At 38.9% G+C, this 16,092-nt stretch overlaps 1 protein-coding gene across 4 annotated transcripts in view; it reads left to right on the top strand.

The window, feature by feature from the left end:
* LRR (capping protein regulator and myosin 1 linker 1 leucine rich repeat protein) overlaps window positions 1-16,092 on the top strand; it is a 1,021,987-nt gene that overhangs the window by 162,901 nt on the left and 842,994 nt on the right. The gene's annotated exons all lie outside the window — the stretch shown is intronic.

Below are 16,092 nucleotides of genomic sequence, written 5' to 3'. Positions count from 1 at the left end.
CAGCACAGTGTGTGTGTGTGTGTTATAAACAGGAACTCCCCGACTTACGTAAGGTTAGCGTTCTGCGGAATGCTGCGTGTCGGAATTTCCCCAAGCTTGTGCAGCACTCGCAACTGTGCTCTCTGAATTGATTAAATCAAAAAAAGAAATGTTCGACGAACATGTGAATAGAATTAATTATTGTATATATTCAATTTTTTATCTCATGTGCTGGAAAAATTACAAAAGCTTGCAATTTAAAAAAAAAAATTCAAAATTATAAACTTACAAAAACAGAGAGGAGGCAGGCATAATGTCCATCAGTAAGTTTTACTTCTTGAGCATCGTTGCTAGAATCGACGTGTCCAGCTGATAAGTACGCCACTGCGGAGGTTGAGAGCTGTGGAGATTTAGAAGGGGTCGGCCGCTCAACCTTACGAAAGAACATACTAATGAATGACCGGACAGTGGCTTTTTTCGTTTCATCGTAGATTTCTTTGTAGCAAGCAAGCATATCATTCACCGCTCTTAACTTTTAAGAATCATTCGCTGTCAGGATCCATCTTCTCAAACCTCGTCATTACCGATGCAATTTCACGAAATGCCGTTGCCTGGTGGTAAAGCGTCTAGGCTCCTCAATTGGTTCAATTTGAGCTTCATCAGCAATAGTGAAAGAAGAAAATGCTCTTCTTATTCTATTAAGCCCTCTACATCTTTGGCATCAACCTCCAACTGCAACCTTTACAATCTTATCTGTAACCTCTTCATATGATTCGTCTTTTTCAAACCCTTTGAAGCCTTTTACGTGCCCACGGCACGTAAAAGGCTTCAAAACCATTAAAACAACTTTTAGTAATTTCCATTTAGGCTTTATTAATGTTTAAGGTGGTGTGGTAAATACTGTAAGATTTCCAAAAGTCTCCTAACATAAAATTTTTCTCATTGTCTACCGCAGACAATGCACAAGCAAATGTGCGTAAATAGTCTGCTCCTAAATTCGAAATAATACCCTGATCCATAGGTTGGATGAGTGAAGTTGTGTTTGGCGGTAGAAATATTACTCTCACGTTTGAATTGAAATCATCTAGATGCGTAGGATGTCCAGGAGCATTATCTAATAGAAGCAAAATCTTGAAAGGAACGTCGTTGTCTTTACAATATTTTTCAACGTCGGGAATGAAGCAGTATTTAAACCAATCCTCAAAGAGGTTGGATTTCTGATTGAAGCAGAGAGCATGGATTGTTATCCATGCTCTCTGGTTCGATCAGAAATGCATGGGTAGGGTGGCTTTATTGATGCCCTTAAATGCATGAGGATTTCCAGAATAGTACACAAGCATTATGAATGCAGCGTACACAGAATGGTATGCTGCATTAGCCCGAAGCAAGAGCGTGGCCCTATCTTTTGATGCCATGAAACCTGGCATTGTATTTTCCTCTTTGGCAATATATTTTCGATCCGGTATTTTTTTTCCAATGTAGAGCAGCTCGTCAACGTTAAAAATTTGCTGCGTTGAATAGTCGCCTTCATCAATAATTTTTTCGAATACATCACAAAATTTCTCTGCAGCTGCAGAATCGGCACTGGTGACTTCACCTCATACTTTAACATTGTGGAAACCGGTGCGATGCTTGAACCTATTAAACCATTCATTGTCTGCCACGAACTTGGGTTGAGATTCGCCGTACCTATCCTTAATATCTTCTTAAATACTTCTTGCTTTTGCTTGGATGATCATTAGACTCAGGGGACATTTGCTTCTGAATCTGATTTTCCATCCATATTATTAACAGCTGTTCCGTCTTCGATATAGCAACTGAACACAGTTTTGTGATCACTGTTGATCTTAAATGCGCCAATCCTTTTACATGTTCTCTTGTACATGCACTGTCCTTTAAAATAGTATTCAATGTTGAAGCAGCGAGAACTAATTCCCTTGCAATAGATGACAAACTTTGTTCTGCTTCATACTTCATTTCAAAATCAATTTTGTTTCGTTTCCTGGAACTACTACCATTAGCATTAGCATTAGCATTAGTAGAGGCATATGATGCAAGAAAGCAAGCTTATTCAGCATCAGCCAAAAAAAAAAGAAAAAAAAAGAAAAAAAAAAAAAAACAACCACTACTCCCATTTCACCCCTCAATTCGTTCGAAATACCTGTCCAGCTGAGCCTTAAATTTGTTTAGGCTATCAACTTCAACAACAAGCGATGGAAGTCTATTCCACAAACCAACTGCCCGCTGGCTAAAGGCGAATTTCCGCACATCTATCCGACATCCGTCCTTCCTCAATTTGAATTTATGCCCTCTCAGGTGATTATTCTGAGCAAGAGGAAGAATTCCATCGGCATTGAGCATGCTCAAGCCATTCAAAGCCTTGTACACCTCTATCAGATCACCTCGGCGATGCCTAGTCTCCAGGCTCTGTAATTTGCAAAACTTAAGCCTTTCTTCGTAAGAGCAACCCTTTGTTCCATTCACTAATCTTGTTGCCCTTCTCTGTACTCGTTCCAGCAGCTCTACATCCTTCTTGAAATGAGGCCTCCAGACCTGTATACAGTACTCAAGGTGTGGCCTGACCAATGCCTTATACAAGGGAATAATCACATCCCTGTCCCTGCTAGAAAAATTCCTGTATATCATTGACAAGACACCATGAGCTACTCTTGCAGCTCGTCTGCACTGCTCAGAGAACTTCATATCTGCCTGCACAATTACCCCCAGGTCCTTTTCATTCTCTACCACTGTCAGCGTAGTACCACAGAGTTGATACGTTGATCTGGGGTTACTGTTTCCCATATGTAGTACTTTACATTTGTCAATGTTAAACTTCATTTGCCACCTCTCAGCCCATTTGCTCAACCTTTCCAGATCCTGTTGCAGCAGCATAGTATCAGTAGTGTCCTTAACAACCCTGCCAACCTTTGTATCGTCTGCAAACTTGGACATTAAGCCTGATACACCATCATCAATATCATTTATAAATACAGAAAACAACAATGGACCCAACACTGAACCCTGAGGAACTCCACTAATAACATTAGTCCACGTTGAGCAGTGTCCATTGATTACCACTCTCTGTCTTCTGCCACTCAACCATCCCTTTATCCATAGCAGCAATTTGCCTCGAATGCCACACTTCTCCAATTTGTGCAGCAGTCTTCCATGCGCAACAGTATCAAAAGCCTTTCTAAGATCCAAATATATAATATCAAAGTTATTCCCTGCATCCAGTTCTTTTGTGACTACATCATAGTATCCAATCAAATTGGTCAGACAAGACCTGCCCTTAACAAACCCATGCTGTGTCTGAGCTATAACTGAATTCTTGTCCAGATGATCCTGCAGTGCTTCTTTAACCAGTGCCTCCATTAATTTTCCTGGAACCGAAGTTAAACTAACAGGTCTATAATTACTTGTGTCAGCCTTTGATCCTCCTTTGTGAATTGGGGTTACATTTGCACATCTCCAGTCCATGGGTACCTCCCCTGAGTCCAAAGAAGCTCTCATAATTATGGCTAGGGGTTTGCTTACTTCCTTTGCTGCCTCCTTTAATATAACTGGATAGATCCCATCCACCCCGGGTGCCTTTTTTATGTTTATCCTCAACAATTTCTCCTCCACTTTCCTCTCAGTTATTAGAAAATCATCTAGCTCACTGCCAATGTTTACTTCACCTACGACATTCCCCTTCCTGAATAACTCCTCATGTGTGAATGTAGATGCAAAATACTCGTTTAGATTGTTAGCCACCTGAGCTGGATCCTCAACTGTTGAACCATCAACATCCAGTGGACCAATCTGATTCATCCCTTTCCTTCTTGAGTTTAAATAGGTAAAGAACTCTTTTCTGTTTTTCTTTGCATCCTTTGCCAAGGATTTCTCATAATCTGCCTTTGCCTGCCTAATCTCCTTTGTGACTTGGTTACAGACCAACTTATATCTATCATAGGCTTCCACGTCACCCATTAATTTGTATGTATCCCATGCATTTTTCTTCTCTGCCATATGTCTCATTAGTTCATCTGACAACCATTTAGGCCTGAACCTTGAACAATATTTCTTGGTTGGTATGTAAAGCCTGGTAGCTTCCAAGATTAGTTCCTTGAATGCTTCCCATTTTGAATTTGCTGTTGGTAACATCATCAGTTGGTCCCACTGTATAGAATTTAAATACTGTCTCAGACCAGCATAGTCTCCTTTACGAAAGCAAAAACCCTTCCCTTTACCTCTGATGGTAGTTACCTCCTTGAGTAAATCCCACTTCAGCACACTGTGATCACTGCCACCCAGTGGTTCATTTATCTGCAGATTCCTAATGCATTAAGAATCACTACTGATAATCAGATCAAGAGTATTACTCCCTCTAGTTGCCTCCCGAACATGCTGGTGTAGAAAACAATCATCCAATAAATCCACAAAAGCCTTGCTAGTGTGTGAGTGACCAACCCACAAATTCCAGTCAATATCTGGGAAATTAAAATCCCCCATTATAAGACTCTCTGATTTACTGGCCCACTCTATTTCCCTGTACAGTATCTTATTATACTCATCAGAGTCATTAGGCCTATAGCACACTCCTACTCTCAATTTTGATTTACCTATGCTTATGTCACACCACACTGACTCAACACTGCACTGTCCAGCGATGTCAACTGGCTTCACTTCCTTGGATTTTATGTGTTTTTTAACTAATAGCATAACCCCTCCTCCCTTCCTATACTGTCTATCCTTTCTGTAGACGTTGTACTCCCCAAATTCCAGTTCTGCATTCCTTATATCTGTGTGACACCACGTCTCTGATATCCCAACAATATCTGCCTTTGATGTTTTGAGTAATACCTCAAATTCATCAAATTTATTTACTAAACTCCTAGCATTAGTGTACACGCAAGTATACATGCACCTGTTTCTATTCTTAGCTACCCTAACACAACCCATGTGTTTTCTTGTACCGCAATGACTTCCAGCAGTCTCTGAAATATCCTGCATCTTGTTTTTCAGGCTTCTGCTCATTCCAATAGAAGCAGTGCAAGAATCTCTTTCACCTCTGCCCGTGGCTACTGTTAATCCATTAGTCTTTGTCTCCCCCCAAGCTAGCAGTTTTCCGACCCACCTAACACTGCCTCGATAGCATCAGCAAATATTCTTGCACCCTTTCTATTTAAGTGTATCCCATCCCTGTAGAAGCAATCTCTCCTGTTAACAAGTACAGTCCAGGCTGAAAAAAATTCTACCCCTTCAGCCTTGCACAATCTTTCCAGGGCCGAATTGATCGACAAGGCTCTCATCATATACTCCCTCCTATCGTGTCTGGGCAGAATTGCAGACACTTTCAAATTCAACCCTACTTCACGGCTTTTTTTCAACAGTGACCTGTACTTGTTAAGTAATTCCGCTGGTCTCCTACTCTTAATATCATTAGTGCCAACGTGTACAACTATATCACCTTTTGTGCCCTTAAAAGATGATATCTGCTCTACAACATCATCAACCTTTGCCCCTGGCAGACATACCCTGGTCCTGTTCCACCTATCCTTTTTACAAAGCATGTTCCCCGTTTCCCTGACAATTGAGTCACCAACAACTACTAGTTCCTGTTGGACCAGCGCATTCTGCCTTGGGGGCTGCCTCTGTGTTGCAAGATGACCAAGTCCAAGCTCTGGTGTTGATGTGGGCAGCTGAGAGCTTGATGGGCCCCTCAATTTATTTCCTTCGAGGGCATCCACCCTGTCCTTCAAGGTCTCATATAGGCCCATAACAACGCCGAGTTGTCGCCTAATTTCCTTGCACTCCTTGCATCGTGCACACACAAAGACATCCCCCATGGCAGTATCATGTCCCGTACCCGATTGCTCCGCAAACATCAAGCAAACAGTGCATCTTAAAAGGCCGTGATTCAGGGGGCAACCGCCCCCCTCAGTTCTCCCCTGAGTCACAGCACTCCCATTAGCTTGAGCCTTTTGCTTTGCTGCTCTGGTCAGAGTCATGATTTCGATTTAAATGTCAATAAAATTAGAATTTCAGAACAAAATTAAAACCTTAAACTTGTATCTTAACACAGTTATAACGCTATATTTATTTTTCGGTATCGAGTGTTATCTACGAGTTCCCTTTATATAACTTCCGTATCAAGTATGTATTAATTATTTGCTACGTTTGTACTCTAAGTCGTTATATATATATAGTTAAAAGTACAATTTAATTGACAATGAAGTTTAACAAGATTAATAGATGTACTGATTAATTGACAATATTATATTATGCACTATACTATACAAAGCTAATGCTGTCGAATTCCGGATATGCTGTATCGCGCTTCAGTAACGAGTGTTATCTACGAAATCCCTTTATATAACTTCTGTATCAAGTTATGTATTAATTATTTATTTTTACTAATTATTTATGTTCCGTAACCTAAGTGGTTATATGTATAGTTAAAATTACAATTTAATTGCCAATGAAGTTCGACAAGATTAATAGATTTTACTGATTAATTTTCACGTAGCAATGGCGGCCGTTTATGAACGGTAAACACGTGGATTTGATACCCTTTCCGATACTAAGTAATACCTACAAAATCTCTATCTAAGTTATTTTAACTTTAAGTACCGTAAATAGGAATATAAAGCTACTCTAGAAATAAGTTAATATGTCAATTTAAACTAATAAAGCAGAAAATAAATCAGAAAAAACTTCTCTATTCCAAGAGCGGCAGAAAGGCACGTCCGCACAGGAAATCCTTGCACCACTTGCACTACTTACCACTTGCACTTTCTGATGATCACTTTCCCTTCATCATTGTAATACATATGTATATAGAAAATATATAAATAGGAATGAAGAGAAGTTTCTGAGAATTTTGTTTTTTATATGATTGAAGATTTCAGTGAAGGGGAACACATTTCACCATAAAAGCATAAAACCCACACAATTGCATTTGCTATAATACCATGTTATTGGTATTATATATTGGTATATTATATTGGTATTATAGCAAATGCAATAAGATGAGTTTACTACCCATTTATGATAGATTGTGCTAACACAAAAGCCCAATAAAGCGGAAAGTGGAAATTGTTTTCGTTGTTTTATGGTAGTGGCGTCCAGATACGTGCTTTAGAAAAATATCAGGCACCTCCGTGGGCAGGAGCAGCAGTGCATAGCACACACTTCTTGATTAGACCGGGGCTCGAGCCTGAGCCCACCAAATACGGAGGATGCAGAAAGATCAGGGAATGACCACTGCATATCTCCGGAGCAATATGGCCTTAGTTGCTAATGCTCCTAAAAACCAAATAACAAACAACAAACAGAAAAATATCACAAAGATGTTCAAAAGATTCTTATAATGGCATAGCGAAATATTCAACTTCTAAGGACTTGAAACGAATTGCAAAAAAAAAAAAAAAAAAAAAAAAGTGTTTTTGGGGTTCACATTACAATATTTTCACAATACCTCCATTTATTCGTACGGGATGCAAAATTTCCACAATTTTTTTTTTTTTTTTAAAGTTTGCACTGGCTGGAAAAAACTTGCGTAAAGTCAAATTTCCGTGTCAAGTATTAAATAAGTTAGGGAGTTCCTGTATATATACAGAAATCCCTCGATTAGTGCGACTAATTGGTTCTGTGAAAATGCTGCGCTATGCGAAATCGCGCTAATTGAAGTTAATAATCAATACAAAGTAGCCTAATTCATTCCAAGACCTACAATATACAGGTCGACCATCTCTAATCCGGCCACCAGGAATCTGGTTCCACTGCTAATTCGGACATAATTTCCGTGAACGTAATTTCAAATTTCCCGAGTTGGCATATCGACCTGCCGCTACTGTTTTGGTGGCGTTCGTTGCAGCATTAGCTGTTGGCATGAACTCGTAAACACTGGAAAGCCATTCCCACTTGTTTTTCTGCATTTATTATTATAACCTGCTCGCATTTAGCCCCAGCCATGGTTCCAATGCATAAAGGAAGTGTCTGTTGTGGTGTAAAGTGCAAACACCGTACATTGTCCATAACAGATAAAGTTGAACTTCTGAAAAAACTCGACAGCGGTGTGTCTGTGACACGTTTAAATCTGCTTAATTTTAAATTCCAGCAATTTCTGTCAGTTCCTCTTAGCTTCGTAATTTTTTTTAGCCATTCCTTTTTAGATTTTTATTTTTTTATTATTTTTTTTTTACAACACACTTATACAAACTTGCAAAAAAACACAACACAATATGATGGATAATACAGCGCACTAATGAACTTGTTTTCACAAAATCTCTAAAAATACTGACAAACTTATTGTGACGTGTGAGAGTTTATTTTATCATAATTGGTTTTATTGCAGCGCTCGATGCATGTGCAATAAACTAATCACAAAAGACCTTCATATGTATGTTGTAAAAGCGTCACACATATGTGGCCGACACGACTTGTCAAGAAATAAAGTAACCAACATATGTGGCCACATATATGCGACATAAAAAAGACTTTTTTTAATATATATTTTAAGCGAAAAAACGACAATACCGACTTTAAAATATTTATTTTAGAATTACTAATCAAATTATTTTCTAAGTATTTTTTGGCCCCTGGGGAATTTTTTTCTAGCTTGGCAGTCAACGTGTTAAAGGTAGAAGGGGGTGGTTAGCTGTTGGGTAAAATGTATGCGCTAAACATAACCACCGACGAACCGGCAAACTCAGTAATCTGGCACCCTACAGGTCCCAACGCTGCTGGATTAGTGATGGTCGACCTGTACCAATCAATATTTTTAAAAATACATTTTTTTTATGCAATTTAATGTACAGTATAAAAGCAAAGGATAATTATAAATATTTGCAGTACAGTAATCAAAAGTTTATTGAAATTAAAAAATTACAATATATAACTCACTTTATTCCTTTGTAAAATATTTCATAAGGCTGGTTTGCACAGACTTTTCTTTCTTCCTTTCATCATAAATTTGCTTTTATGGATACACATCTTTTTCAATGTTTGTGCAAATTTGCATACTGCGCTCGATATCTGGGTCTGCATCCACGATTAGTTGTTTCAAATTTTAAGCTGCATGAAATATTCCTTCATGTTCTTTTAATGTCAACTTCTTTTCTTGAACGTTTTCTTCCTCGCAAATTTCCACCTCATCATATGCTCATTGTTCATCAATATTAAGGTCAGAATCACTTAATTGTTCTGAATGTAATTACAGCATTTCACAAATATCGCTGTTGTCGATTTTATCAAAGCCTATGCATCGACTTGTTGGCCACATCTGCCATATATTATGATTTTGAAGAAAATATATGAGAATGCTACTTCCTTTATTAGACTAGACAAAGACAGTAGTAAATTTAAAATTGAGAAAGGAGTTTGACAAGGAGACACAATATACCTGAAGTTGTTTACTGCTGCCCTTGAAGAAGTTTTCAGAAAATTAGACTGGTTGCAGAAAGGAGTCAATGTGAATGCAGAATACCTAAACCATTTACGATTTACAGATGACATTGTGGTCATAAGCCACGATCCCAAAGAATTAGAGGAAACTCTTAATCAGTTTTGCAGAGTTAGTAAGGATTTTGCACTGAAGATGAATATGGCTAAAACAAAAGTAATGATGAACAAGTATGCCAGAGAAAGGAATATAATGATTGAAGGAGCAATAATTGAAAAGGTGGAGTCATATACTTATCTGGGACAAGTCATTAGCTATAATAATGATAAATGGCTGAAAATCAGGAGAAGAGTAAATTTTGGATGGATAGCATTCAGGAAATATAGTCACATACTGAAGAGCAATATCCCAATTTGTCTGATACATAAAATAATGAACCAATGTATATTCCCCACTGACTTATGGAAGTGAAACTTGAGCACTCACCAAAAGAATGGTTGTTGTTGTTATTTGGTTTTTAGGAGCATTGGCAACTAAGGCCATATTGTTCCGGGGATATGCAGTAGTCATTCTCTGACCTTTCTGCATCCTCTGTATTTGGTAGTCACGGGCTTGAACCCCGGTCTAATCAAGAAGCGTGTGCTATGCACTGCTGCTCCTGCCCACCTGGCTACAGAGGTGCCACCAAAAGAATGGAAGAGATGCTGAGAACTACACAGCGAAGAATGGAACGAATTATATTGGGAATAATAATGTTAAATAAGAAGAGAAACACATAGATTAGGCAGCAAATTCAAGTAAAGCACATTCTTATCAAAACTAAAGAACTAAAATGGTCTTTGGCAGGACACATAGCTCAAAGACACGATGGCAGATGGACTAAGAAAATAACAGAATGGTACCCAAGAGGAGCTGGAAGAAAACCTAGAAGACAACAGTGGAGATGGACAGATGAAATTCATGAGTTTGTGAGTAGTAAATGGATGGCCATTGCACAAAACAGAAGGAACTGGAAAGTTGCTGGAGAGGTCTTCATCCTGCAGTGGATCGAAAATGGCTGATGATGATGATGTTGACAATATTGTAAGTTGAAACCAATAATACATCGATTCCTTGAAATTGAGAAAGGAGTTCAACAAGGAAACACAATATCCCTGAAGTTGTTTACTCCTTTACCTGAAGTTGAATGAATCACAGGGAAATTACGAAATTCCCTGTGATTCGTTCCCCAACGACACATAAAATAGGTATATCTTATATGTTATTAGCCTTAGCAAGGACACATGATGCAAGAAAGCAAGCTTATATGGCATCAGTCACAAAAAAAAAAAAAAAAAAACCAACAACAACAAAAAAAAACAAAACATACCCCCTTCTCATTTCACCCATTCACACGCTCCAAATGTTTGTCCAGTTCTGCCTTAAATCTGTTTAAGCTATCAACTTCTACGACGGATGGAAGTTTGTCTCAGCAATCAACCACTCACTGGCTAAAAGCAAACTTCCGCACTTCTATCCTACAACTGTCTTTCCTCAATTTGAATTATTCCCTCTCTGGCGATTATTCTGAGCAAGAGGAAGAATCCCATCAGCACTGAGCATGCTCAAACGATTTAAGGCTTTATACACCTCAATCAAATCACTTCGCAGTCGCCTAGTCTCCAGATACTGTAATTTACAAAACTTAAGCCTTTTTTCGTAAGAGCACCCCTTCCCCTTTGTTCCATTCACTAATATTGTTGCCCTTCTCTGTACGCGTTCCAACAGCTTTACATCCTTCTCAAAATGAGGCCTCCAGACCTGTATGCAGTACGCAAGGTGTGGCTTGACATTGCCTTATACAGGTGGATAATCACCTCGTTATCCCTGCTAGTAAAATTCCTGTGTATCATTGACAAGACAGCATGAACTACTCTTGCACACCATCTGCACTGCTCAGAAAACTTCATATCTGCCTACACAATTACCCCCAGGTCCTTTTCACTCTCTACCACTGTCAGTGTGGCCCCGGGTGCCAAGCGTTATAGTGATCAAGCGATTTCCGAGTGATTAGTAGAATGTTTACTCAAAGCCACAGTTTTTCTTCAGTTTGAAAAGTTTTTTTACATTCCCGTTAATCATTAACAAACTTAGTCTTACGAATTGTAAGCAAGTTTAAGAAAGGAAAACCACCTTTCTTTCTTTTTCCTTTAGACTAACACTAACTTTTATATTGCTTGGTTACTCTAGCGGAACTGCTCCTGCCTCCTTGTGGCGGGGTCGGTAACCTGGGAGAAGAAATCCACTCTCCCAGGGTTGAAATGAGCAAAAATGGAAAGCAATTCATTCCCACCTTTAGAGCCATTTAGGTCAAGACTAGCAAATGACAATGAAAATGACAATTCTCAACCCAAGAGGTTGAAAACAACACCTACAGGAAGGAGATACTAGCCTTCCTCATCTTGCACTCTCTATCAGATCAGACCCTTAGCAAACTATCAGCCTTTCTAGTGCAGAAACGAGTCTGCTGCTGGTTCACTTAAATCATTAAGGCGACTTCAGTCAGGTGATCTTCCAATAGAGACTACTCAACCTCAACATTCTGTGAAGCTATTAAAGCTCACAACCTTTGGAGAACACCAAATAAAAGTTACTCCCCATGCCACCTTAAACTCCTCTAAGGGAATAATAACAGAATGGGACTTATTACTTGTATCAGTGGAGGAAATTGTCCAAGAATTACATGATCAAAAGGTCATTCAAGCAAGGAGAATCATGACCCAAAAAGACAGTACTCTCATTCTGACAAGGAGCATAATTCTTACTTTTAGCACTCCTAACTTACCAACATCTGTGAAAGCAATCTACCTGCATTGCCGTGTCAGGCCATACATTCCGAATCCCATCAGGTGTTACAAATGCCAAAAATATGGGCACTCCCAGACTGCATGTCGAGGTGAGTCAATAAGTCCTAAGGTGAGCAATAAGTCCTAACTGCAGGTCAAAAGAGCATAACAATCTGATTGTGCCACTACCACTCCGCATTGGCCAGATTGTAAGGGTAACCACCCAGCTTTTTCAAAAACATGTGAATTATGGAAGCAAGGAAAAAAAATTCAAAAATATAAAGTAGAGAACAAAGGGACATACTCAGAGGCAAGACAGATAATCAAAACAGAGACAAAGCGAACATATGCCACAGCAGCTCAACCTTTACAGTCTGTAGGGATCCAAACTGAAGTATTGGTTCCACCGAATGTATCAATTGCAAACTGGGCATGTTCGTTGCTTTCTACTTCAAAACAGGATCCTATACAAAAAACAAGTGAGCAGTCCAGTAATACCCCAATTACCATACCAATAGATGTTTCCTCAACAATAAAACCAAAAGTAACAGAAACCACAATCATTATCCACCGGAATGGATATCGACGAACATCATTATTCAGAAGATACCATTTTAGAATTACATGCAACCAATGAGATGGATGTGACCAGCCTCATCTTTCCTAAGAAAGACAAAACAAAAATTGATCGATACAAGCAAGCTACAACTAAAAAAACAGTCAGAACTGAAAACAACACATAAAACCACATAATGTAAAAAAATCCTTGAATGGAATTGCAGAGGCTTTCGGAATGCAAAAGACGATTTGCAGGATCTAATCGATTGGTATGAACCAGCTGGCATTGCCTTGCAGGAAACTCTTCTAAATTCACGAGTGTGTCCTTCCGTCAAAAATTATACCATCTTTAGACGAGATAGGAGTATTGACATGCCAGCTCATGGAGGGGTGGCTATTATTGTCAGAAATAACATTCCATGCAAACGTGTTTCTCTTCAGACTTCTTTTGAAGTGGTGGCAGTTTGCATTGTAATTGGTATCACCCTTACAATAGCTTCTATATATCTCCCTCCTAATTTTTCTCTCTCCCTATATGACTTAGAAAACCTAGTAGATCAGCTGCCATCTCCATTCTGCTTACTGGGTGATTTCAATGCTCATCATTCTCTATGAGGATCTCCAAAAATTGACAAAAGGGGTAAAATAATAGAATCGCTGCTTGATGCTCATAACCTTACTCTGTTAAACACTGGTGAACCCCCTTATGTCCATTTTTCTACGGATCCATGACTGCAATAGACCTTTCAATCAGTTCTCCCTCCTTATATGCCAATATGGAGTGGTCAGTTCTCGATAACCCGCTAAACAGTGATCATCTACCAATTCTTTGCAATATTCAAACACAAGTAAACTTGTCTCCATTGCAGCGATCCTCCCTAATCCAGTTTGATGAAGAGATAGTCCAGTCCCAGTCCATAGATAGTGTCACCGATCATATAATGAATCAAATATTACAAGCTGCAAATTCTGCAATACCTAAATCTTTGCCTGGGAAACGCAAACAGAGCAGTTACCGGTGGAATCAGGAATGCACACATGCTAAACAGACAAAAAATCGAGCATGGAATTTGTTTTGCAAATTCCCTACAACTGCTAATTTTATTAACTTTAAAAGATTCAAGGCCAAATTCTGCCAAATAAGAAGAAAGGCAAAGAAAGACGCTTGGATAAGTTTTGCTTCCACCATAAACAAGGAAATGGACAACAGACTCAGTTGGAAGAAAATTCAAGCACTTAACTGTAAATTTGTGCAGTCTGCAGGTGGTATATTTTAGATCGTTTGCAGTTTGCGCAAGCTGCTGGTTCCTCCCTTTTAGGATAGTCTTTCTCAATCCTGAAATGGAAAGGGCAGGAATTGTTCGCTCCAACAGAAATAGCAAACGCATTAGCTGAGTCATTTGCCAATATATCAGCAGTGTCCACATACAGCAAAACCTACCAAAAAATTAAGGCATCTGCAGAACAACATAAAATAAACTTTTATACTAAGGCATCTCACCTGTACAATCAGCCATTCACGCTAAAGGAACTTTTGGAGTCTCTCAATAAATCATCAAGTACTGCTGCCGGCCCGGATGGAGTATGCTATATAATGTTGAAAATGTTAAATAACAAAGCAATAAGTTCCCTATTAAAATTCTACAACCGAATATATTTAGAAAATACTTATCCGCACTCGTGGCGTAACTCAATTGTACTGGCCTTTCCGAAGCCAGGTAAGGATCATACCATACCGAATAATTACAGGCCGATATTGCTGACTAGCTGTTTAGGCAAAGTCTTAGAAAAAATGGTCCACGGGTGGCTAACATGGTTTCTGGAAACAAACAATCTGCTAAACCGAAACCAGTATGGATTTCGGAAAAACCACTCAACCTTAGATGTGATGATTAAAGCAGAAGCAAACATCTGCAATGCTTTCATCAGGAGACAACATCTGGTTATGGTCAATCTCGATATTGAGAAAGCCTTTGATACCACTTGGTTATATGGTATCTTCCAGGACCTTCGTTCCTTTGGTCTGAGGGGGCAGTTACCCCAATTTATACAAAACTTCCTACACTACAGAACGTTTCAGGTCAGATATAGGAACAGTGTATCCAAATCATTTGAACAAGAGGAGGGTGTACTGCAGGGTTCCATTCTGAGTGCAACACTATTCACAATAAGAATTACAAATATGACACAAGACATACCAAAATCAGTTGACTCATATATGTTTGCTGATGACCTTATTATCTCTTGTCAGTCACAAACTGTGAATGCCATTGAAAGGCAACTTCAACTATCCATAGCCAGAATAGAATTGTGGGTGCAACGGACTGGCCATTCATTAGCAGAAAATAAATCAACTGCAATTCATTTCTGTAAAATACGAAAATTACATACAGATCCTGAAATATATTTAAAGAACAATCTGATTCCCCTTACCAACAATTTTCGTTTATTGGGTTTATATCTAGACAGTAAACTTAATTTTTCCAATCACATAGCCTACCTTAGAACAGCTTGTCTAAAGAAAATAAATATATTAAGAGCTGTCACCTCTAACTCCTGAGGTGCTGATAGACACTCCCTCTCACATCTTTATAAAACTTTAATCTGGTTCCGCTTAGATTACAGGTCACCTGTCTATGACTCTGCAAGAGACAGTTCCTTGTTACGTCTGAATACTTTTCAACATAGTGCCCTAAGGATAGCCACAGGAGCTTTCAGAATGTCTCCAGTCCACAGCCTGTATATTGCTGCAATTTTTTTTTTTCTTTTTTTTTTTTTTTTTTTTGATTTGGTAGTTGTTGGCGCATCGGCTTCTGTGGCCATATTGCACCTCCCAAGGTTTTTGCAGTACTTTGATCCAAGCCCGAGGCGGGAATCGAACCCGCGACCTTGGGGTTGCCGGGCAGGTACTTTACCCACTCGGCTAGCCCGGTCGGCTCTATATATTGCTGCAAATAAACCCCCATTGCACCTCAGACGAAAATCCTTACTATGTAGCTATGTTGCAAAAATTAAAAGAATTCCATCTCATCCTATTGTTGTATTCCTATAAATGTAAATATTATATTTCATTAAATTTTAAAGTTTGAATGTTTCCTGATGCCTGTCCGAAGCCTTTTTGATGTGAAAACATCTTTGGCAGACCTAGAGTAAAATCGATTGGTAACGAAATTGTCTTGTAATGGAAATGACGCAATTGATTGTTAACGAAATGTTTTCTATGGAAATGATGATGCAATAGATTGTTATCTATTGCATCATCAATCTATGATGCAATAGATTGTTAACGAAATGGTTTCTATGGAAATGGTGCAATTGATATCACTTCCTATTCGGTGGCTG

This window comes from Mastigoproctus giganteus, chromosome 9, assembly GCF_048544385.1.
Source record: "Mastigoproctus giganteus isolate SK-2022 chromosome 9, ASM4854438v1, whole genome shotgun sequence".
NCBI classification, from domain to species: domain Eukaryota; kingdom Metazoa; phylum Arthropoda; class Arachnida; order Uropygi; family Thelyphonidae; genus Mastigoproctus; species Mastigoproctus giganteus.
The sequence above is the reverse complement of the archived record's forward strand: the minus strand, read 5'-3'. Positions and strand labels throughout refer to the sequence as shown.